Source organism: Helianthus annuus, chromosome 16 (assembly GCF_002127325.2).
Source record: "Helianthus annuus cultivar XRQ/B chromosome 16, HanXRQr2.0-SUNRISE, whole genome shotgun sequence".
NCBI lineage: Eukaryota > Viridiplantae > Streptophyta > Magnoliopsida > Asterales > Asteraceae > Helianthus > Helianthus annuus.
The window spans coordinates 49,087,244-49,110,721 of NC_035448.2; positions in this window are offsets into that span (position 1 = coordinate 49,087,244).

Genomic DNA, 23,478 nt, shown 5'->3' on the forward strand with positions numbered 1-23,478 from the left:
TTTGGTAATTTACCTAAGGCATATAATCCACCTATCATACAACTACTTAAACTAGGTGACCATAAGGTATAACCTCGGAAGGTTATTCCCTATGCAACTATGGTCACTAACCATGCTTGGTCGGATCCTAATGATCGACCAAACGAGTCGAGTTCGAAAGTCTAAGCGGTGGTTTACACCGCTTGACTTACGACTCTAAACAAGCACTAATCTAAAAGTGACGAGCTAAGCATGTTATAACATGCTTACCTAAGTTAGAAAACAGGTTTTGATATCAAAACAAAGTGTTTTGATACCTAGAGTAGTTTGGTTGCAAAATACGCTTAAATGCGCATTTTGACTGAAACTACGACTCGTCACTACACCTAGTCAATGTGGTAATCAGTAGGTATAGTCACTAAGGACTATAACCATCGTGATTACGCTCACGTTGCGAAGTTCAAACGAACTTCTCGTTGACCTATTCGTGGTCAAAGCTGAAAGTCAAACAAAGTTTGACTTTCGAGCTAGGAAAGCAATAAAAGAATGAAAGAGGACTTACAAAGGGTCCAAAGAGATTTGGTTCCAAGTATTCTCAGGTAGGTAGTGAAATATCACAACCACTTAGAGAAATCTCAGACCAAATGCAAGGAAAATGGAATGAAAGCATGGCCTATATATAGCTTTCGCAAAACCGTTAGGATCATTTCTTGGAGAAGAGGGAATGATCTAGGCCATACAAGTGTCAAGGACTGATTGGGGGACTTGTTCCCCACACAAACCAGCCCCTAGCATTGAAAACTGGAGATCAAAACCAGCAAAAACGAGCAGAATGACCAAATTCAATGTTTCTGTACTGTGACACTGACGCGGGCCGCGTAAGAATAAGGCTTGGGTTTACGCCCCAGGCCTAAGAACTTTGACAGATTTACATTTTTAGTCCCTGCAGCTTAGAAACATGCATTTCGGCGCATTTTTGACACGTTTAAGCCCCGTTAACCTCATTTCAAGGCTCTAAAATGAGGTTAAAGTATAGGGAACTCAAAACATGCTCAAAAATTATCTCGGATGTCGGTTCGTTTGGTCGTACGGTTGCGTTGTTCGGTTAATTACGACGGAAGTCGTAACGAACGCAAAAACGATCCAAATTGAGCGACGAATGGACTTTTATCATGCCAATCACTAAAATATAATATTTTAATGATTACATAAATTTTGGAAGTCCGGATATATTCAGAACGTAAGATATGCGCGAAAATGCAAACTTGTGCACTTTTTGACGCTTTTAGTCCCTTAATGACCAATAAGTTTATTTTTGCACCCCAAACACCTCAAAGCCTATTTCTAAGCTATGTAAAGGATATTTAGGGCATGTTTAACTTTTGATCAAGTTCCGGAATGTTCGTTACAGTACTAATCGGCATACTTTCATAGTTTGTCGAAATTAGTCCCTGTAAGCGAATAAACTTGATTTCGACACACCAAACCTTCCAAAGCTTATTTCTAAGTTATGTAAAGGTTATTTAAGGTATGTTAAGCCTTTGTCACTATTCCGGAGTGTTTGTCGTGTTAAACTAATTACGTTTACGCATCAGTTCGCGTATAACTTTCTAGAAAGCGATTTAGAGCTCGAAATCGAACGAGAATTGATATGTGCAAATGATACACATATTTATACAAATCCCAAGTATGAAAAAGGATATTTCATTGATTTTGTATTTGTTCGATGGACGTGGAGGCACAGATGTCACAGCATCCCACAATTCCTTGGCACTGTTACAGTGTAACAGCCCAACATAGATCTCATTTGGTAGTACAGATGTAACGATGCTAAATGCCTTGGCATCCAGTTCAATTTTCTGAAAATCCTGTTCAGTATAGTTCTCTATTTTCATATGAACCATGACATTTAGATCCTCAGCACTTGGCACCATTGGAACATGTGGTCCAAAGATAACCGACTTCCAACATTTGGTGTTCTGTTGAGCTAGGATGTGACCTATCCTTCGCTCCCAGATGTTGTATTCAGATCTCTTCAACATAGGTGGTTTGAAAAGTGAACCGATATTGTTATTAACATCCAGTGATTGTGACGTCATTCTGGTTATTTTTCAGGTACTGAATAATCAACTTTGTTCGTGATTAGTCCTTACTCTGTTTTACAACGAAATGAACAATTAAAAGTATCAACAATTTTGAGCTGAACTTTTACGTCAAAATGATTGTTAGATCAAGTTTGACTGTCCTAGCTTTGATACCAATTGTTAGGATCTGAGTTTGATAAGTTTGTGTTTGTTTAATTAAATGAAGATGAATTAGAAATGATTGCAGCAAAATTAAATGAATAAACTTTCAACACAATCAAAGAGAGAACAATTTTCAGCAAACATGTTTAACATAGAATCGAATGATTGTATTTAGTTACAATAATCAACACTATTGCATGCATGCACAAAGTCTCCCCCTCAGCCTGAGCTCACAATGATTTGTTCATATAGAATGACTTGGTCAAGAAGAGAGCTGATAGAACAGTACAGAGTACTGTTCTATTTATAGTACAGAACAAACCACTGAAGCATCTTTGCTGACGTCACCATGAAAGTGACATCTAACCTCCTAACAACTTACAACCACTGCCTATTACAAACCTTGCTAGACTAAACTACTGATTACATCAATACAAAGAAATAAACTAAACTACTACTTTGCATTACACTGTTATAATCCTTGCAGTGCTTTATGTCTTCAGCAGTACTTGAACCATGACAGTAGATTGAGCATCAGTGCTTGGACTTCAACAGTCTTCAAGTCTTCATCAGTTGTTGAAGATCAGCAGTTGTTGTATAAGAGCAGTAGATAGAGGTCATCAGGTGTTAGGCCACATTCAAGGGGAAAGAACTTTTGCAAACAACTGCTTATTTTGAATCCACTGATCTGATCCAATTTTAGCTTTATCAACTGTTCCTTTAGTAGGGTTCAATCCCAACAATCTCCCCCTGGAACAGAAGATGCCAAAACTCTTCATTATTCTGAATTTTTATTGCCTCATCAATAATTCCCTAACTTGTCCTTTGAATTGTAATTCAAAGTCCATGGAATTTGTATCATCCTCATCCCTGCACAGTGGAAGCTCAAGGAGATCCTATAGATCTTCAACACCCAGGCCAAGTGCTTGTTCCCTTGATATGTGCTTCACCTCACCATTGGATTTGAGCAGAGTCAATACGTAGGTCTTTTGATCAGACTTTCACTTTAGTATCTTTGAATCCAATGGGTTTCTTGGGAGAGTTTTTATTTTAGATGAGTTTGGAGATGGAGGCCTGCTCAGCACTTTGTTGGCTATATCTTGAAGCTTTGCTGAACTATCATCTTCTAGTGCCATTCTCTTGATAGCCTTTTTAAAATACACAGCTTCTTGTTCTTTCTCTTCTGCACCAGTCAGCTTTTGCTTCTTTCTTTGGTTTAACACAATGACAGAGGTATCTGATGATGTGAACAGTGGTTTAGAAGTGTGGGCCTGCTGCTTTGACTTATCAGTGGTTTTGTAATCAGGCTTCTTTGGAAGGCTAGGATCTGTTTCTCTCCTTTTTCTCAGCCTTTCATAAGCCTCATCAGTATACTGCCTAGTCCATTTTGCTATGGCTTTAGCAGTTCCAACCTTTGCATCAACCAACTCTTGTTTCTTTCTCTTATACTCCAAGGTAAGATCATCAATGGCGTATTACCGCGAGGCGTGCGACTGCCCAGGATCCAGCCACTAATTATTTTGAACCGTTTACGAAATGTGTAAATTATTCCAACTGGTACGATTGGTGATTTAGTTTAAAAGTTTTAAAAATGTACTTTATGTTTGCAGCAGAAATGTAAAATAAACTCATCACGGTTAGAAACCATAACTTAAACAAATGTACAAAATGTACCACTTTCCTACACACACATGTATGCATATAGAATAAAAAAGAAAACATGGGCTTTGTGTTTTGGGGGTTGGGTCGAGGAAAAGGGGGTGTGTTTGGGCTGCTGATGACGCAAAGGAGGGGTTGTGGGTGGGCGGTTTGGGCCTGCTTCGGCTGGGATGCAAAAAGGGGTGCACAGATTTAGGCCTCGTAATACGCGGGTTTGGATTAGATGATGTGACGAGTTCATGTTTCGTAATATGAATATTTCATGTTAAGACATTTATTTATATATATACACACACGTGACAATATACACGGATATAAGCGAAACCAAAGTTTGTGTTTTATAAAATATACAAGAAATCAACTCAGGAAGTTACTTATTTTTTCTGGGATGTCACATTATCCCCAAGTTGAAAGAATTTTCGTCCCGAAAATTTAACATGCAGTCATTGAAGAAGCTAGTGTTGTTGAACATTTTCGCGGGGTGTCACATTGTCACCACGCATGCAGTCTGAATGTTCCGAATCTGGTGGGTTTAGATAGAAGTTTGGATAGGATAAAGCTAATTCGGTAGAAATCTCATAAGAATAGCGATCGATGTCGTTTGGTCGGTCAAAAATATATAAATAAGTAGTAAGTGGAAAGTTGAGTCGGCTCCACAAGGAATTGGTGGTCAGTTCAGTTTTGATTAAATTACTAATTATTAGAAGAAACAAATTGATTTTTAGTGGAGTTGGTTTAAAAGAAGCAAAATTTAACTTTTGATTTAAAACAATTGTGAGAAAACAATCTTCTCTGGGTTTGAGGTTTGGTGAAAACAATTAATTTATTTAACTAGTGGGAAACCATTAAGGGTGACTATGTGCGTGATTAATCCAGCGACAATTGAAGATCTAAACTTAAAGGGTTCGATGCAAGAACTATCAATTTAATAATATGAGCAAATCGACAAAACTAAATCTTTGGCGCGAAAAACCACAAATGGATTTTAAATAACTTAAGAGTTAACAAATCCACTCCTAAAATCTAGTCAAAATAAAATATAAAATTACTCTAGAACAAACCCTACACCCGAAGAAGATCACAGGTGAGTTAGCCGTGCATGGTCGTCATCTTAGATTCTTGATTCTTGATCTGCAGCTTTGAATTCTGTGTACCGTCATATCTTGTGTGATGCCCGCTTGTCGAACTCCTCTCAATAACCGTATGCTGTCAAACTGAAGTATATCCTCCAAAAGTTGCGTCCCTCTTTCTTATTATTTCAACAATTCAGCCTTTTCCATCCAATCATTCATAAGCCCAATCAATCCTTTGTTGTTATAATTAGTGGGCTGGATGAGGTTTGTTTACACTAGTAGTTGTAGAAGCCCACTAAAATAGATTTCACAAGATTGAATTTATGCTCCAATTTCACATTTTTATTCTTCGTTGGTTACCTGGGTTCAATCCATTGGGTTAATGGAAGTTATACAAAATCGGATAAATGACAAAAATTAAATAAATAAATAATATATATATATATATACAACATATATATCATGAACAAACCTTAAAAATATATTATTTTTAAGAAATATAATTCCGGAAAGTATTAAAAATCAAAGAATTGATTTTTTTGGCAAATAGTGTAAAATACACAAGTATTTACACCTAAATACAAGTATACTTTCCTAAGTATACTTATACAAGAATAATATTGAAAATATTATTTAACAAATTACTTATAGTTATTTTTGGAAAAGAATATAAGTATCATATATTGGATAAGTTAAAAACATATTATTTTTAACATATATCGTTTAAAATACTACATACTCAAATATATATTTTTGGGAATAAAATATATATATTCACAAGTGAACGATACAATTTAGACAAACAATAATGTGATGAACCAGCGAGACTCGACCATCATGGGCACGACCCACATTCATGACGAACTTATACGACTAAAACAAACTAAATACATAACTCAAGATGGTAAACTTGTAATTAATGAGTTACAAGTTTAGGTGATTAACTTACGTAAAACGTTTATTGGTTACGTCATCTACAAGACAAACACGGGTGAAGTTTCGACGCAAAAGACGCAAATCTGTGAGTTCATGTCCCCACTTTTAAACATGTTCTTGTTTTCTAAACTTTGGGGAAAATACATGTACTATGGTATGTTAGAACAAAACTAAGGAATGATGTGTGACATTTGTGCTCTGTAAACGATGTACGATGTAAAACAATATCAATTATCAATGAAACAATGTGTTTTGGTGTCAATATATGTGTAATTGTGTTTGACGATTTTACGTTTTGATTCTAGTTCGATTTCAAGCTTTAAATCGCTTTCCGGAAAGTTATACGCAAACTAATGCATAAACATAATCAGTTTAACGCGACAAACACTCTGGAATAGTGAGATAGGCTTAACATACCTTAAATAACCTTTACATAACTTAGAAATAAGTTTTGAAGACTTTGGTGTGCCAAAAACAAGTTTATTCGATCATAGGGACTATTTGCGACAAACTGCAAAAGTTTGCTGATTCGTATAGCAACAAACATTCCGGAACAAGATCATAAGCTAAACATACCCTAAATATCCTTTACATAGCTTAGAAATAGGCTTTGAGGGGTTCGGTATGCGAAAATGCGCTTATGTGATCGATAGGGACTAAAAGCGTCAAAAAGTGCATAAGTTTGCATTTACGCACATATCTTATGTTCTGAACATATCCGGACATCCAAAAATTTTTGTAATCATTAAAATATTTTATTGTAGTGATTGGAATGCAAAAATACCATTCGTCGCGTAATTTAGATCGTTTTCGCGTCCATTCGAGTTTTCATCGTAATTAACCGAATAACGCGACCGTACGACCAAACGAACCAACATCCGAGATGTTTTCAAGCATATTTCATGTTCCCTATGCTTTAACATCCTTGTGGAGCCTTGAAATGGGGTTAACGGGGCTTAAATGCATCAAAAACAAAGTTTTATGCATGCAGGGACCAAAATTGACAACTTCTAATACTTCCCTTGCGGGCCGCGTAAGACTATCTTGAATCTTACGCGGGGCGCGACAGATAGAGCTGGCAGAAACATTGAATCTGGCTTAACAGCCTGTTCTCATTGATTTTAGCCATAGAATTAGCATACCATGGGCTTGTTTATGTGCTCCCCAAGTCCCCTAATCAGTGTACTACAAGTGTATGGCCAAGATCATGATTCAAAACACATGTAATGATCCAATTGATTCAAGAACTCTATAAAGAGTCTTGGGTTTTCATCACTTTTCCTTGCTCATTCCAAAAATTCTCTACAATCTGCTCTAAGTTGAAGCTCTCACTTGTTGAAGGCTTCATACCTGAGTTTTCTTTGTTCTATCTCCAAGCTTGGACCCTTTGTAAGTTTCTTTCATGCTTGGTTATGTATTTCAAGCATGAAAGTCAAACAGTGTTCGACTTTCTACTTTGACCATGAATTGGTCAAGAAAAGTTTGTTTGAACTTTGCAACGTGAGCGTAATCACGATGGTTATAGTCCCTTGTGACTATACCTACTGATTACCACGTTAATTAGTCGAAGTGAGGAGTCAAAGTTTCGCTCAAAATGCACGATTATGTGCATTTTGCGACGAAGCTATTTTCGGGTATCAAAACACTTTGTTTTGATATCAAACCTGTTTTCTAACTTAGTTAAACATGTTTAACTCGTCACTTTTAGTCTAGTGCTTGTATACGGTCGTAAGTCAAGCGGTCTTGACAACCGCTTAGACTTTCGAACACGACCCATTTGGTCGATCATTAGGATCCGACCAAACATATTTTGTGACTGTAGTTGTATAGGGAATAACCTTCCGAGGTTATACCTTATGGTCACTTAGTTTAATTAGTTATATGGTAGGTAGTTTATATGCCTTAGGTAAATGACCAAAATGCCCTTTTCATGCATAATTGGATTTTAAGCATATGTAACTTAATTTTTGACACTTAAACTGATTATGCAACATATTTAAACATGTTAGGGCATATAATACTTGTCATAGGACTAGTTAGGCGTCTCGAACGCGCAGTCGCGCGAACGACGCGTTAAAGTAGCGTAGACTACCTTAACAGGTCGTAAGCACTTGGGATAGGTTCCGAATTAGAATATAGGCTTTGTTAAACCATATCACATGAGTTCCAATACTCATTTGGTTTATGAGACCTCATTCTACCCGATCTTCCAATTTAGGTGTCGTTTTATTAGCATAGCGATCCGATTATTAGGTGCCATTTGATTTCCTTGGTTTGCCCGAGCTTTGTTAAGTTCATTTAATCGAGGATACCTTGCAATCTCAAGTGAATACATAGTTCCCCTATTTTACTGTTTTCAATTGTTTTGGGGTGATTCATATGTGTTAAACGATTTCGATGTTTTCAAAAATGAATACTATGGTTTATATTAAATACAACGATTTCGATAATGTGAACGAACTTGTTGGGACGTAATTACATAACGAATGACATTCATTAACAATGATCAAGCCGACCAGTAGCATGTTATGGTACCATAGGATCTGACAAATCCCGTTATCGGACTAACGCCATGATTATGTATGGGGATAATGTGGGTTCGACAAAACCTGATGATTGTTAACTTACCCTTTGGTGGTTTGTTAATACGAGTTGAACGATGGACGAGTCACGAAGGTTTGAATGTATTCAACGAGACGGCCAAAAGTTAGTTTTCACAATTAAAACACGAAAGATTTGAACGATTTGAACGATTGAACGATTTAAACAATTGAACGATTGAACGATTTAAACGATTAAACGATTTGTACAAGTTAAATGAATTGAACGAACGATTGATAACACGAACGAATAGAACGATTTTGGAACGATTGGTTTTTGGTATGTGATTAGATAACGGGACGGGTGTAATGTGATAAAAGCATGGTAGATACGCCGCTGGTACTTCTTATATATAAGTGCTTTTATCATATTATATTCCGTGGCGTTATTTAGTTCACTTGGATGAACGATTTTAAACGATGGCATGCAACGATGTATACTATATGATATAAACCATATGAGTTTTATTACGAGAACAATTACAATTCGGTTTACATAAACAAATGTTTTAGCTTAGATTCATAGTAAAAAGGTTTTATAAACAATAACCAACTTGTTTTGAGACGGTCAATCATATTGCAATACTAAACACTTTTCAAAACAAGGTTTTCAACCATCGACTCTTGTAGTCGTACAAGTTATTGCAACATGTATACGAGCCATGAGTCTGACACACTCACAAAATCTATGTGCTCGCCGGCATTTCTTTGCTGACTTTATTTTCACATATGTTTCAGGTGGTGTTGTTTGATGATGTTGATTACGACTAGGATGCATGCTCACTTAAGATCGGACGAGGCCTTAGTGACTTAATAACGATGATAGACGATATGTGAACTTGTTGGTTCTGATTCAAGACAATGTTAAATGTTTAATATATAAATGAAACGAAACTTTTAATCCATGTGTTGTGAAACAATAATTCTGTCGCTCCACTCCCCGACGTTTCCGCCGCGGTTTGTTGTTTTACGCGGTCGGGGTGTGACATGATGCATAGATCATGATACGAATAGGGTGAGACTTAAGCACCATTAATCAACTATATACCTAGACCGCGGAATGAAAGATTAGATCTAATGGGTTTCAGGCAGCCACACTCTTGGCCACTTTTTACCAAGAGTGCGTTTGTGTCTCGAGTCATAAATGGACGGAAAAATGCCTATGGTTTGGATGCTTCCTATGTCGTCACACATGTTAATGGCCTTGCAAACTATTAGCGATCTTGATTTCCTTAAATTTACAGAACACATTTTTCAAGTACATTATACAATGACATACCATGATTCTTACAACTATTACTCATATGTTTTACATATACTGCATGAATTCACACCACTTTTGTTGACGATTTTCAAAACTTACATGTATTTCAGGAAACTAAGTGGATGCGTGCGACCTCTTTTGCTCAAGAAAGTAGTTTTGTGTTTCAAGATGTCGTGTGTCTATGCTCCATTGCCACCTTTTGATGGATTTGTTTGCTATATCCTGCCTCCTTGCGGTGATATAGGGAACAAAACCTTGATTTTTGATTTGAACTGATGTTGTAAACTTTTCAAACAATTATCTTTTGTTGTGATGTAAACTTTAAAACTTATCTTGTATTTTGAATGTTAAACTTGAATGGCAAATTTGGAGTTGTTTTATATCATGTAGTATGTTTACTTATCGTATGCAATGAGAACCTTTCACGATCACACCTCGTACTTCCGCCTTTGAAAGGGGTGTGACACGTTGCAATCGGCTGGAGCGTGTGGTTCGTAAAGCTTTATGTTACATACATTTATTAAACTTATGGTTTTAAGTTTAAGATGGGTTTACTTATTTTTCCGCTGCTAACTTAAACTGTAATTTGGACTTTTAAACACTGATAACTAATCGTGTTGATTGTGATGCTTTTACAACTTAAATAATTGGTTCAACATGTGGAATTTGAGGGTGTGACAGATTGATATCAAAACCATTGGTTATAGTGAACAAGGTTTAAGATATGAAATATTTTTTTGTATGAAAACAAGACTATAACCGTTCTTTGTTGGAAACCACAACGATGCCACACTCCAGATTGCAAGGTTCGTCATATTTAGATACATACATGGTTATTGTATTACTTGATGCTTACACATGCTTTATTTATGCACAACACCATGACTTATGTGCGAACAAAATATGTAAACATAATATGCCTTAGCTAGAAATGAATTCTCCTAACTCTAATTCGAAAACACAACATGCTAATGGCAAGGAACCAGTCATTCCTAACCCTCGAGCACGAGTTTCCCGATCTTACCCTTGGGCTGGAATAAACCGACATGAGAAGCGTTTACTTGAGATACCTACTTATGAGGAGCCTACTACGGGTCCTAGGAAGAGGCCATGAGAGCGAAACACCCAAGGTGAGTCATCCCTAAATCACGTGTTAATAGAGAGGAAAGTTGTGATGGCACATCAGCACAACAACCTGGTCACCTACACGAGGAACTACAGACACTAGTGCTCGGAAAGCAAAGTTGTATGTGGATGAAGTAGTATCCTTACATGGAGTCCCACTCTCCATTGTATCGGATAGAGATAGTCGTTTCACTTCCCGTTTCTGGACAAGCTTCCAAGAAGCAATGGGAACCCGACTCAATCTAAGCACTGCATATCATCCACAAACAGACGGGCAAAGTGAAAGGACGGTCCAAACTCTACAAGACATGCTCCGAGCATGTGTAATTGACTTTGGTGGTAATTGGGATAACCATTTACCATTAATCGAATTCTCCTATAACAATAGTTATCACTCAAGCATCGAGGCCGCTCCATTCGAAGCACTGTATGGACACAAGTGCAGAACTCCCGTATGTTGGGCAGAAATAGGAGAAAGTCAATTATCAGGTCCAGAAATTGTATTAGAAACCACAGACAAGATAACACAAATCAAGGAAAGACTAAAGACGGCTCGAGATCGCCAGAAAAGCTATGCAGACAATCGCCGCAAGCCACTAGAATTCCAGATAGGAGACAAAGTACTATTGAAAGTTTCTCCTTGGAAAGGAGTAGTACGATTCGGTAAGAAAGGAAAACTGAGTCCAAGATATGTTGGACCATTCCCAGTGATCCAACGAATAGGACCAGTAGCTTATCGCTTACAACTACCAGAAGAACTACCTGGAGTACATGATGCATTTCATGTATCCAATCTCAAGAAATGTCTATCAGACGAATCCCTGGTAGTACCTCTTCAAGATGTGGAGGTAAATGAAAAGCTGAAATTCATAGAGAAACCCTTACAAATAGAAGACCGGAAGGTCAAGTTTCTCAAACACAAGCGACTAGTACTGGTAAAAGTCAAATGGAATTCAAAGAGGGGACCAGAATATACTTGGGAACTGGAGACAGAAATGAAGCGGAAATACCCTCATCTATTTCAGTGAATCTCGAGGACGCGATTTTCTTAAGGTGGGGAGGATGTAATAACTCTCATTAAAATCAATAATTTGAATGATAATTAGTCAATAAGAAAACCCTAATTGAGACACCCAAGTAATTCTGCACTAACCCTAAAATTTTCAGAACAATTGGAATTAGGATCAGGACCCCTAAAACTCAGGGGGGGTTAAACCCTAGTGATAATTATCTTTAAAATACGTTGTCCAATTTGAAATTCGTTTTCATGTTGAGTCATGCAAGCTAGTCCCGAACCCAGCTAGCCTATATAATTAGACTGCATCCCTTACGGACCGTAAGGGGAAAAGCCATACGGTCCGTAAGCCTGTCCAAAAATCAGTATAAATAGAAGACATTGGGACTTGCTTTCTGTTGTTATTTCGACGAAGAAATACGTTGTGTAGAGTACGTTATAAGCAGAAACAGTCCCAAAACACACACTAATATCGAATTGCTGCCGCAAAACAGGGTAATAACTCGATCTCTATTACGATTCATTTTCCGACTGATCAATATATCCAATGGATGTTTAAGTGCCGCCCACATAGGGTTATACTTTGTCGTTCATCGTTAAATCGATGGATGTTTAAGTATCGCACTTTGTCGTTCGTTGTGAGAATTTGATCTCGTGAGTTATCGTAAATGCTGTATTGATCACTAACCCGATTTTGTGTGCATTATTATTTAAATTAGGTTAACAAGGCTAAACCATTCTGTCCGTGTTAAATCTGCAATGTGAGTCATTCTCTTTTTATCTAATGTTTTACAATACTCCAAATTATTTTCAGAATTATAATTACAGTGATTAAGTTTATGTAATCACCAAATTACAGCCGGTATGTGGGGTATTGTGCACATTACTACTGTTTTAATCACATTAGGTGGGCGAACCTAAAATTAAGTGATATACGTCATTCATTGGGGCAGCCAATGGTGATATGACCACAGTCACAGATCCGGTCGAGTGACAAATACTGTGGGTAGTTGGTAGATATCAGAAACATATGTAAAAACTCTTAATACTGTAAATTATAATAAACGAGTCATTTTAGTAAACTGAATGATTCACTCAGTATTTACCGCTGACAAAACCTTTTTCAAACATGTTTCAGGTGATCTATTGTAATTCAGGAAAAGTGCTTGGGAGCATTTCAAGCTTAAGAAAGTGGCTCATTATAAAATAGAGAAATATGTTTTCTGAAAATAAAGATTTATCAGTAAAATCATGTTATTGTAAATTACCGGGATTTTATCCCGAATTATGAAATAAAATAATCATGAAAAGTTTTTAGCTTTACAACGATCCTGATGATAAACTTCCGCTGTTAAACTCAATTAAATAAATATCATGGGATTTCTGTCCCGCGGCTCCTGAAACGGGTCAAACTGGGTCGGGGGCCGTGACAGAAATGAGGTGGTATCAGAGCCACTGAGTTAAGCTAATTAAGTATTTAGAAATACTTAATTTTTCCTGATTACTATTATGTGATTATGTGTTTTATTAAACTGACTATGTGTTAGTTACAGTATGGGTAAGCAAAAGCTGCAAAATATCTATCTTAAATTAGATAGGTCAGTCTACGAAGAGGGAAGTTCATCCCAAACCAAATCTTCAAAACTCCCTACAATTCCTGAAGAAGGAATATTTGTGCGAAAAGCACAATATGAGAAACCGCTTTCTCCTAGAAAAAGGAATATGATTATTAAGAAAAGTAAAGAGCAAATCCGAGAAAAGAGGATTAAAAAGGAAACCCAGGAATTAATCAATAAATCACCTTGGGAAGAAAAGCTAGATGAGAAATGGGCAAATTTGTATATGCTAGCTACAGTAGCAGAACATGCAGATCTTTAAAAACCCTAAGTCTAGTAATAGCACTTCCCAGTAAATAAATAAATAAACCCGAGTGTGTTCTTTCCTGTTATTTTGTACAAATAGTGTGCAATAAAACTTCGATGTTTATTTGTTAAACTTTGTTTCAAAGTTTTAACTTAGTATTTTTGTGCATTTTGCATATATGTTACACAGCATGAATGAGATATCTGAAGCCTTTCAGAACCTCGATCTTTACCCGGTGAATGTAGAAGTTTCCAAAGATTTCACTGGATACTTTGCTGATGTGGAACAACCTGTAGAATTCAATGCTCCACCTTTGACAAAGCCAAAACGAAAGAAAAGAAAGAATTATGTATGGGGTAGTCGTATCCGTAGGAAAAAGCCAGCCACAAAACTTCCTAAAATAAACAACCCTTTAGAAAAAGGAAAAGAAATTGTAATCAAAGAAAGTATTAAACAACAAGAGATGGAAACTGAAGTCAAGAAAGACTCTAGGCAAATGGAAAAACAGTTTGAGGAATATTCTAAAGATATAGAAATGGAAGTAGGACAAGGTTCTAGACCAACTCAGATAGAAATTGGAGAGAGCTCCAACCAAAACCAAAACCAGGGAATAACTTTTCAGGAGGAAATAGATTTCCTATTGGCAAGCTGTGAGACTATTCAGCCTGTCAATACTAATGTTTTTACCTATCCTAGTAAAAATCCACTCCCTATGAATCTTGAACCAGCAATCCCAGAACCAATAGTCCACTCTCAACCTGTAGAAATGGACGAATGGTGGACGAATGATTGGCAATTTCAAAATATTGTCAACGACCCTTATTCCTTTCTTCCACAATTCGATCCAGAACCCCTACCTAATCCACCAATGAGTAACGAAAATATGGCTGAACTTCGCCATTATGGTGAGGAATTGATGGATGCAGGAAATAGAATCAGGGAGATAGGGGGACAAATTGCCTGGAAGTATGATGAAAGGGAATTTCGTTTTTAAGACGACAAGTGGCAAAAGATAGGAGGGTGGTAAAACTATAGTTGTGTAATAGTAAAAGAAATAGTGAAATCAGTCTGTAACATAACTACGAATAAAATCTTGTAAAATATTGGTGTGTATTGATGCATACTATAACAGATATAAAATGGAATCGAGAACTCGATAGTTTTAACTATACATGTATAATTTTCTGATTATTTATGTGTAATTGCTATTTATCAAATACTAATAAAAATTATATATATATTATCAGATGGCAAATATGGGTAATGAACCGGTAAATGAGGTTAATCAGTCGGAGCAACTTCCAGGATATCAATATATGACTAGACAAGATATTGAAAATATTGTTGCTCAAGGGATAGCCAATGCTATTCCAGCATTCGTTGCTGCTGTAAAAAGTCCAATCGAACCACAACATATCATTCCTAGTAAACGTACTTCTGAAAATAACTTCAACAACAGTATAAATGGGGGCAATAATCATAACAATGAATCCCAACACACGCCACTCCCTAAGAAACTGAAAGCTGCAACACCTGGTTGCACTTTCAAAGAATTCCTTGCTTGTAAACCCACTCAATTTGCAGGCAATGAAGGGGCAACTGCATCACTGCGTTGGTTAGAGAAAACCGAAGCAGTAATTGCAATAAGTAAGTGTGCCAAAGATGATCAGGTCATGTACGCATCAAATCTGTTTAAAGAAGGAGCACTCGAATGGTGGAACACTGTGTTACAAGCTAAAGGAAGAAATAGGGCTTATGCTATGACTTGGGAAGAATTTAAGAATCTTGTAGAAAGAAAATTCTGTCCTGAGTATGAAAAGGAACAAATGGCAAATAAGTTCCTAAATCATCGGATGATAGGTGTGGATTGTCGTGGTTATACTTCGACATTCTTTGAATATGCTAGAGTGGTACCAACACTGGCTTCGCCAGAACCGGTACTCATTTCTCGCTATATTTGGGGATTAATTAGCGAAATTCGCAATATTGTTAAGGTTGCGAGACCTCGCACTATTAACGATGCTGTAGAATTAGCTAACACTCTGACCGATGAATTGATACGCACAATAGATGAAGATAAGAAGAAGGAACTAGCCCAGAAAATTACCCAAGGATTTAGGGTGAGTAATAGTAGTTTCAAGAAAAGAGGAGCAGGGCAATCTTCAACTTTGCCATTCTGCAAAATTTGCAAAAAGAAACATTTTGGAAAATGTAATAAAATTTGCAATTTTTGCAAAACGATAGGATATCGTGAAGAAAACTGCAGAAAGAAATCCATAATTTGTTACAATTGTGGAGAAGCCGAACATTTCAAAACAGAATGTCCTAAGTTAGTCAAACCAGTGGACAACAAAACCAAAGCGACCGAAGGAGCTACTAAGAAGAATGCCAGAGCATTCCATCTAACCACTCAAGAAGCAGAGCTCATCCCGGATGTGATAGCCGGTACGTTTTTAGTTCACGACGTTTATGCAAAAGTATTGTTTGACTCTGGTGCAAACCAAAGTTTTATAAATACTTCATTCTGCCAAGCTCTTAAGTTACCCTTAACTACTGTTAGGCAGATTTTTACAGTCGAAACCGCAGATGGGAATTCAGTAAAAATCAATCAGGTTTTGCAAAAAGTAGAAATAGAACTTTCAGGTCATAAATTTGCTGCAAACCTATTACCTATGAAATTAGCTGAATTTGATGTTGTGTTAGGAATGGATTGGTTAATAACCAACCATGCTCAAATCATTTGTGATAAAAACTCTATAGAATTTCAAGCACCTACTGGAGAAGTAATCATGATTACAGGAGATAAACCTCGAAAGCCACTGAAGTTCATATCAGTAATGAAAGTTGCTAATTATGAACGAAGACAAGGAATAGTATATATGATTTCAGTAATCATTAGTACTAAAGATAAAGAACTTAAGGAAATTCCTGTAGTCTCAGAATACCCAGATATATTCCCGGAAGATTTACCTGGGTTACCACCAGATAGGAAGGTAGAATTTAGGATTCATCTAATTCCAGGAACTACACCGATAGCCAAGGCACCCTATCGATTAGCTCCTACCGAAATGTTAGAATTGAAGAAGCAGTTAGATGAATTACTAAGCAAATGATTTATACAACCTAGTTCATCCCCTTGGGGTGCACCAGTGTTGTTTGTGAAAAAGAAAAATGGATCAATGAGAATGTGTATCGATTATAGAGAGCTAAATAAGGTTACAATTAAGAATCGATACCCATTACCTAGGATTGATGATCTTTTTGATCAATTACAAGGCGCTAGGTACTTTTCTAAGATAGACTTGCGCTCCGGATATCATCAATTAAAGGTTCAAGAAGAAGACATACCTAAAACTGCTTTTAGAACTAGGTATGGACATTATGAGTTTACAGTCATGCCCTTTGGGTTAACTAATGCACCTGCAACATTCATGGACATGATGAACAGAATCTGTAAACCATATCTTGATAAATTTGTAATTGTTTTCATAGACGATATACTTATTTATTCAAAAAGTCAGGACGAACATTGTCAGCACTTGCATGCACTCTTAACTTTGTTAAGAAAAGAAAAATTGTATGCCAAATTTTCAAATGTGAATTTTGGCTACAAGAAGTGCAATTCTTAGGACACATGGTGAATCATGAAGGTATTCACGTAGATCCCGCTAAGATAGAAGCAATTACCAATTGGAAGGTTCCACAAAGCGCAATGGAAATTAGAAGTTTTATAGGTTTAGCCGGATATTATAGACGCTTTATTAAGGATTTTTCCTAGATAGCTGTACCATTAACTAAGCTAACCTGTAAAGCCATTAAGTTTGAATGGGGACCTAAACAAGAAGAAGTCTTTAGAATCTTGAAGCAGAAATTAACCAATGCTCCAATCTTAGCCTTACCAGAAGGAACAGAAGACTTTGAAGTATATTGTGATGCTTCAAAATTAGGATTTGGATGTGTGTTAATGCAACGCAAGAAGGTAATTGTGTATGCTTCCAGACAATTGAAGAAGCACGAGGAAAACTATACGACTCATGATTTAGAATTAGGAGCTATAGTTTTTGCCCTTAAGATATGGAGACATTATCTGTATGGAAGTAAGTTTACTGATTATACAGATCATAAAAGTTTAAGGTATATATTTGGGCAAAAAGAGTTAAATATGAGGCAAAGAAGATGGATGGAAATCCTGAGTGATTACGACTGTGATATTCAATATCACGAAGGAAAGGCAAACGTAGTCACAGATGCCTTAAGTCGTAAGGATCATGAGAAGCAAAGGCGAGTCCGTGCTCTTAGAATAAATCTACAAGTAGATTTAATGGAACAATTTGTGACATCTGTGCTTGTAATCATTGTAAACAGTTCAGTTATCAATGAAATAAAGTTATTTGATCCCTATGTTTGTTTGTTTATGTTTGATGTTTTTCATGTTTTGACTTTTTCAAACTCTATATCGCTTTCTGGAGAATTATACACAAACTGGTGCGTAAACGTAATCAGTTAAACACGACAAATACTCCGGAACATCAATTTATGCTTAACATACCTTAAATAACCTTTACATAACTTAGAAATAAGTTTCGAAGGCTTTGGTATGGCAAAATCTAGTTAATTCTCTTACAGGGACTAAAATTGACAAACTGCGAAAGTATGCCAATCTGAACTGTAACGAACATTCCGGAACATGATCATAGGTTAAACACACCTTAAATATCCTTTACATAGCTTAGAAATAGGCTTTGAGGGGTTCGGTGTGCTAAAATAAACTTTATGCTCATTCAGGGACTAAAAGCGTCAAAAAGTGCATAAGTTTGCATTTTCGCGCATAACTTACGTTCTGAATTCATCCGGACAGCCAAAAATTTATGTAATCATTTAAAATATTATGTTTTAGTGATTAGCTTGTCAAAAATCCACTCGTCGCGCAATTTGGACCGTTTTTGCGTCCGTTACGACTTCCGTCGTAATTAACCGAACAACACAATCGTACGGCCAAACGAACTAACATCCGGCATATTTTTGAGCATATTTCAAGTCCCCTATACTTTAACTTCATTTTAGAGCTTAAAAATGGGTTTGACGGGTGTTTGAAGTGCCAAAACTCGACCATGCGCGCACAGGGGCCAAAACTGTCAAAATGAAAACATAGCTGGTCTGCAGGTCCCTTACGGACTGTATGGGGTTGCTTACGGTCCGTAAGCCCCTCCCAGATTAGCAGAAATGTTTTCCAGCTATTCCCAGCTGTTACACACTTATGCACATGGTTTCTCCTAAACTATGGGCTGGTTTTGGGTGCCAATGGTTTTGTAAATCAGTGGGTACGAGGTGTACGGCTCAGATTTAACGCTTGGGGAACAAGAAACGATCTTAACGGTTCCATGTTTCCTATAAATACCCAACCCCAACTTCTTTCAAACCCACTTGATTCTGAGATTTTCTCTAAGTTGGAGTTATAAACACTTCATACCTGAGAAATACTCGGAAATCAATCTTGCGGGGACCTTCTGTAAGTATTCTTTCGCGTTTTTCGTTCGTTTTAGCATTAAAGTCAAACTGCGTTTGACTTTCTGCATTGACCAGTTTATGGTCAACGCGAAGTTCGTTTGAACTTCATAACGTGAGCGTAATCACGATGGTTATAGTCCCTAGTGACTATACCTACTGATTACCACGTAATCACGATGGTTATAGTCCCTAGTGACTATACCTTCGTTCTGGGTATCATCAACTTCGTGTGCATGAAGAGGATATTCCCAAAACAGCATTCCGCACTCGATATGGGCATTATGAGTTCACGGTCATGCCATTCGGTTTGACCAATGCTCCTGTTGTTTTCATGGACTTAATGAATAGGGTCTGCAAGCCTTATTTGGATAAGTTCATCATCGTTTTCATTGATGACATCTTGATTTATTCTAAGATGCGAGCTGATCACGAGCGCCATCTTCGTCTTACTCTGGAACTCCTGAAGAAAGAACAACTTTTTGCCAAATTCTCCAAGTGTGAATTTTGGCTTAAGGAAGTTCAATTTTTGGGGCATATTGTCAACGAACAAGGTATTCATGTAGATCCCTCCAAGATCACTGCGATTAAGGATTGGGATACGCCTACTACTCCTACTGAGGTTCGTTCTTTTCTTGGTCTTGCGGGTTATTACCGCCGCTTCATCGAGAACTTATCAAAGATTGCAGTTCCTCTAACTGCTCTAACTCAGAAGAATAAACCCTTTGAATGGGGTTTTAAGCAAGAAGAAGCATTTCAGACCTTGAAGCAGAAGCTTTGTGATGCACCTATTCTGACTTTGCCTGAGGGCAATGATGATTTTGTTGTTTACTGTGATGCATCGAAATTGGGTCTTGGCTGTGTTCTGATGCAAAGGAACAAAGTCATAGCCTACGCATCAAGACAATTGAAGGTACATGAGAGAAACTACACCACTCATGATCTTGAGTTGGGTGCAGTTGTCTTCGCTCTCAAAATCTGGAGACGTTATTTGTATGGCACAAAATGCGTGGTTTTCACTGACCACAAAAGTCTTCAGCATATCTTCAACCAGAAGGAACTCAACATGAGGCAAAGACGTTGGGTCGAACTCCTAAACGACTATGATTGCGAAATTCGCTACCATCCTGGTAAAGCGAATGTTGTGGCTGACGCATTAAGTCGTAAGGAACATACTGTGCTTCATTGTGTTTATGTTCAATCTGCTATTCAAGCTCGATCTGATATCCAAGCACGCATTACTCAGGCTCAACAGGCTTGTGTTTCACAAGACTTGATGGGTAAGGAATTACCCTATCACATTAAGCCTGATCTTGTGCTGAAGGAAGATGGATCGTATTATTTCATGGACCGTTTGTGGGTCCCAAGCCAAGATGATCTTCGCACTTTGCTTATGGACGAGGCCCATAAGTCTTGTTATTCTATTCATCCTGGCTCAAATAAAATGTATAAGGATCTTTGTACTCAGTATTGGTGGCCTAGTATGAAGAAAGACATTGCCTTGTACGTTTCCAAATGGCTTACGTATCTCAAGGTTAAGGCTGAACACCAACATCCTTATGGTCTTTTGGAGCAACCTGAGATCCCAGTTTGGAAATGGGAAAACATTGCTATGGATCTCATTACTAAACTTCCGCGCACTAAGAAAGGTCACGATGCCATTTGGGTAGTTGTTGATCGTCTTACAAAGTCAGCGCATTTCCTGCCGATCCGTGAGAATCTATCTGCTGAAGATCTGGCTAAAATCTACGTGGATGAAATTGTATCTCTACATGGTGTTCCTTTGAACATTATTTCTGATAGAGATGCTCGCTTCTCTTCTCGATTTTGGAGAACCATGCAATCTGCTATGGGGACCCAACTCCATCTGAGCACCGCTTATCATCCACAAACATATGGCCAAACTGAAAGAACAATCCAGACTTTGGAGGATATGCTTAGAGCTTGTGTGATCGATTTTGGTGGTAGTTGGGATTCACATCTTCCATTGATTGAATTCTCCTACAACAATAGTTATCACTCCAGCATCAACATGGCTCCTTTCGAGGCTCTCTACGGTCGAAAATGTCGTTCACCAGTCTGCTGGAATGAAATAGGTGAGGCTCAGCTTACTGGACCTGACCTCATTCTAAAGACAACTGACAAGGTTAAGAAAGTTCGTGATAACTTACAGGCAGCTCGAAGCCGTCAAAAGAGTTACGCGGACCAACGACGCAAGCCCTTAGAATTCCAAGTCGGTGATCGTGTATTACTTAAGGTCTCACCTTGGAAAGGTGTGATCAGATTTGGAAAGAAAGGAAAACTTGCACCTAGATATGTTGGACCATTCAAGATCGTCGAAATAATCGGTAAGGTAGCCTACAGACTTGCATTACCTCCTGAACTTGGAAAAGTTCATCCAACTTTCCACGTATCCAATCTCAAAAAGTGTTTAGCTGATGAGAACCTCCACATACCACTTGACGAAATTCGTGTTGATAAAACACTACATTTTGTTGAGAAGGAAAGGCAAACGTAGTCGCAGATGCCTTAAGTCGTAAGGATCATGAGAAGCAAAGGCGAGTCCTCTTAGAATAAATCTACAAGTAGATTTAATGGAACAATTTGTGACATATGTGCTTGTAATCATTGTAAACAGTTCAGTTATCAATGAAATAAAGTTATTTGATCCCTATGTTTGTTTGTTTATGTTTGATGTTTTTCATGTTTTGACTTTTTCAAACTCTATATCGCTTTCTGGAGAATTATACACAAACTGGTGCGTAAACGTAATCAGTTAAACACGACAAATACTCCGGAACATCAATTTATGCTTAACATACCTTAAATAACCTTTACATAACTTAGAAACAAGTTTCGAAGGCTTTGGTATGGCAAAATCTAGTTAATTCGCTTACAGTGACTAAAATTGACAAACTGCGAAAGTATGCCAATCTGAACTGTAACGAACATTCCGGAACATGATCATAGGTTAAACACACCTTAAATATCCTTTACATAGCTTAGAAATAGGCTTTGAGGGGTTCGGTGTGCTAAAATAAACTTTATGCTCATTCAGGGACTAAAAGCGTCAAAAAGTGCATAAGTTTGCATTTTCGCGCATAACTTACGTTCTGAATTCATCCGGACATCCAAAAATTTATGTAATCATTAAAATATTATGTTTTAGTGATTAGCTTGTCAAAAATCCACTCGTCGCGCAATTTGGACCGTTTTTGCGTCCGTTACGACTTCCGTCGTAATTAACCGAACAACGCAATCGTACGGCCAAACGAACTAACATCCGACATATTTTTGAGCATATTTCAAGTCCCCTATACTTTAACTTCATTTTAGAGCTTAAAAATGGGTTTGACGGGTGTTTGAAGTGCCAAAACTCGACCATGCGCGCACAGGGGCCAAAACTGTCAAAATGAAAACATAGCTGGTCTGCAGGTCCCTTACGGACCGTACGGGGTTGCTTACGGTCCGTAAGCCCCTCCCAGATCAGCAGAAATGTTTTCCAGCTATTCCCAGCTGTTACACACTTATGCACATGGTTTCTCCTAAACTATGGGCTGGTTTTGGGTGCCAATGGTTTTGTAAATCAGTGGGTACGAGGTGTACGACTCAGATTTAACGCTTGGGGAACAAGAAACGATCTTAACGGTTCCATGTTTCCTATAAATACCCAACCCCAACTTCTTTCATACCCACTTGATTCTGAGATTTTCTCTAAGTTGGAGTTATAAACGCTTCATACCTGAGAAATACTCGGAAATCAATCTTGCGGGGACCTTCTGTAAGTATTCTTTCGCGTTTTTCGTTCGTTTTAGCATTAAAGTCAAACTGCGTTTGACTTTCTGCATTGACCAGTTTATGGTCAACGCGAAGTTCGTTTGAACTTCATAACGTGAGCGTAATCACGATGGTTATAGTCCCTAGTGACTATACCTACTGATTACCACGTTATCTAGGCTCAGTGACGAGTCGTAGTTTCGGCCAAAATGCGTTTTCTCACGTATTTTGTAACCAAACTACTCTAGGGTATTAAAACCGTTTGTTTTAATACCAAACCTGTTTTCTAACCTTACTAAACATGTTCTAGCCTGTTTAGCTCGTCGCTTTTAGATTTGTGCTTGTTTAGGGTCGTAAAGATAAGCGATCTAATCAATCGCTTATACTTTCGAACCCGACCCTTTTTGGTCAATCTTTAGGATCCGGCCAAACATTT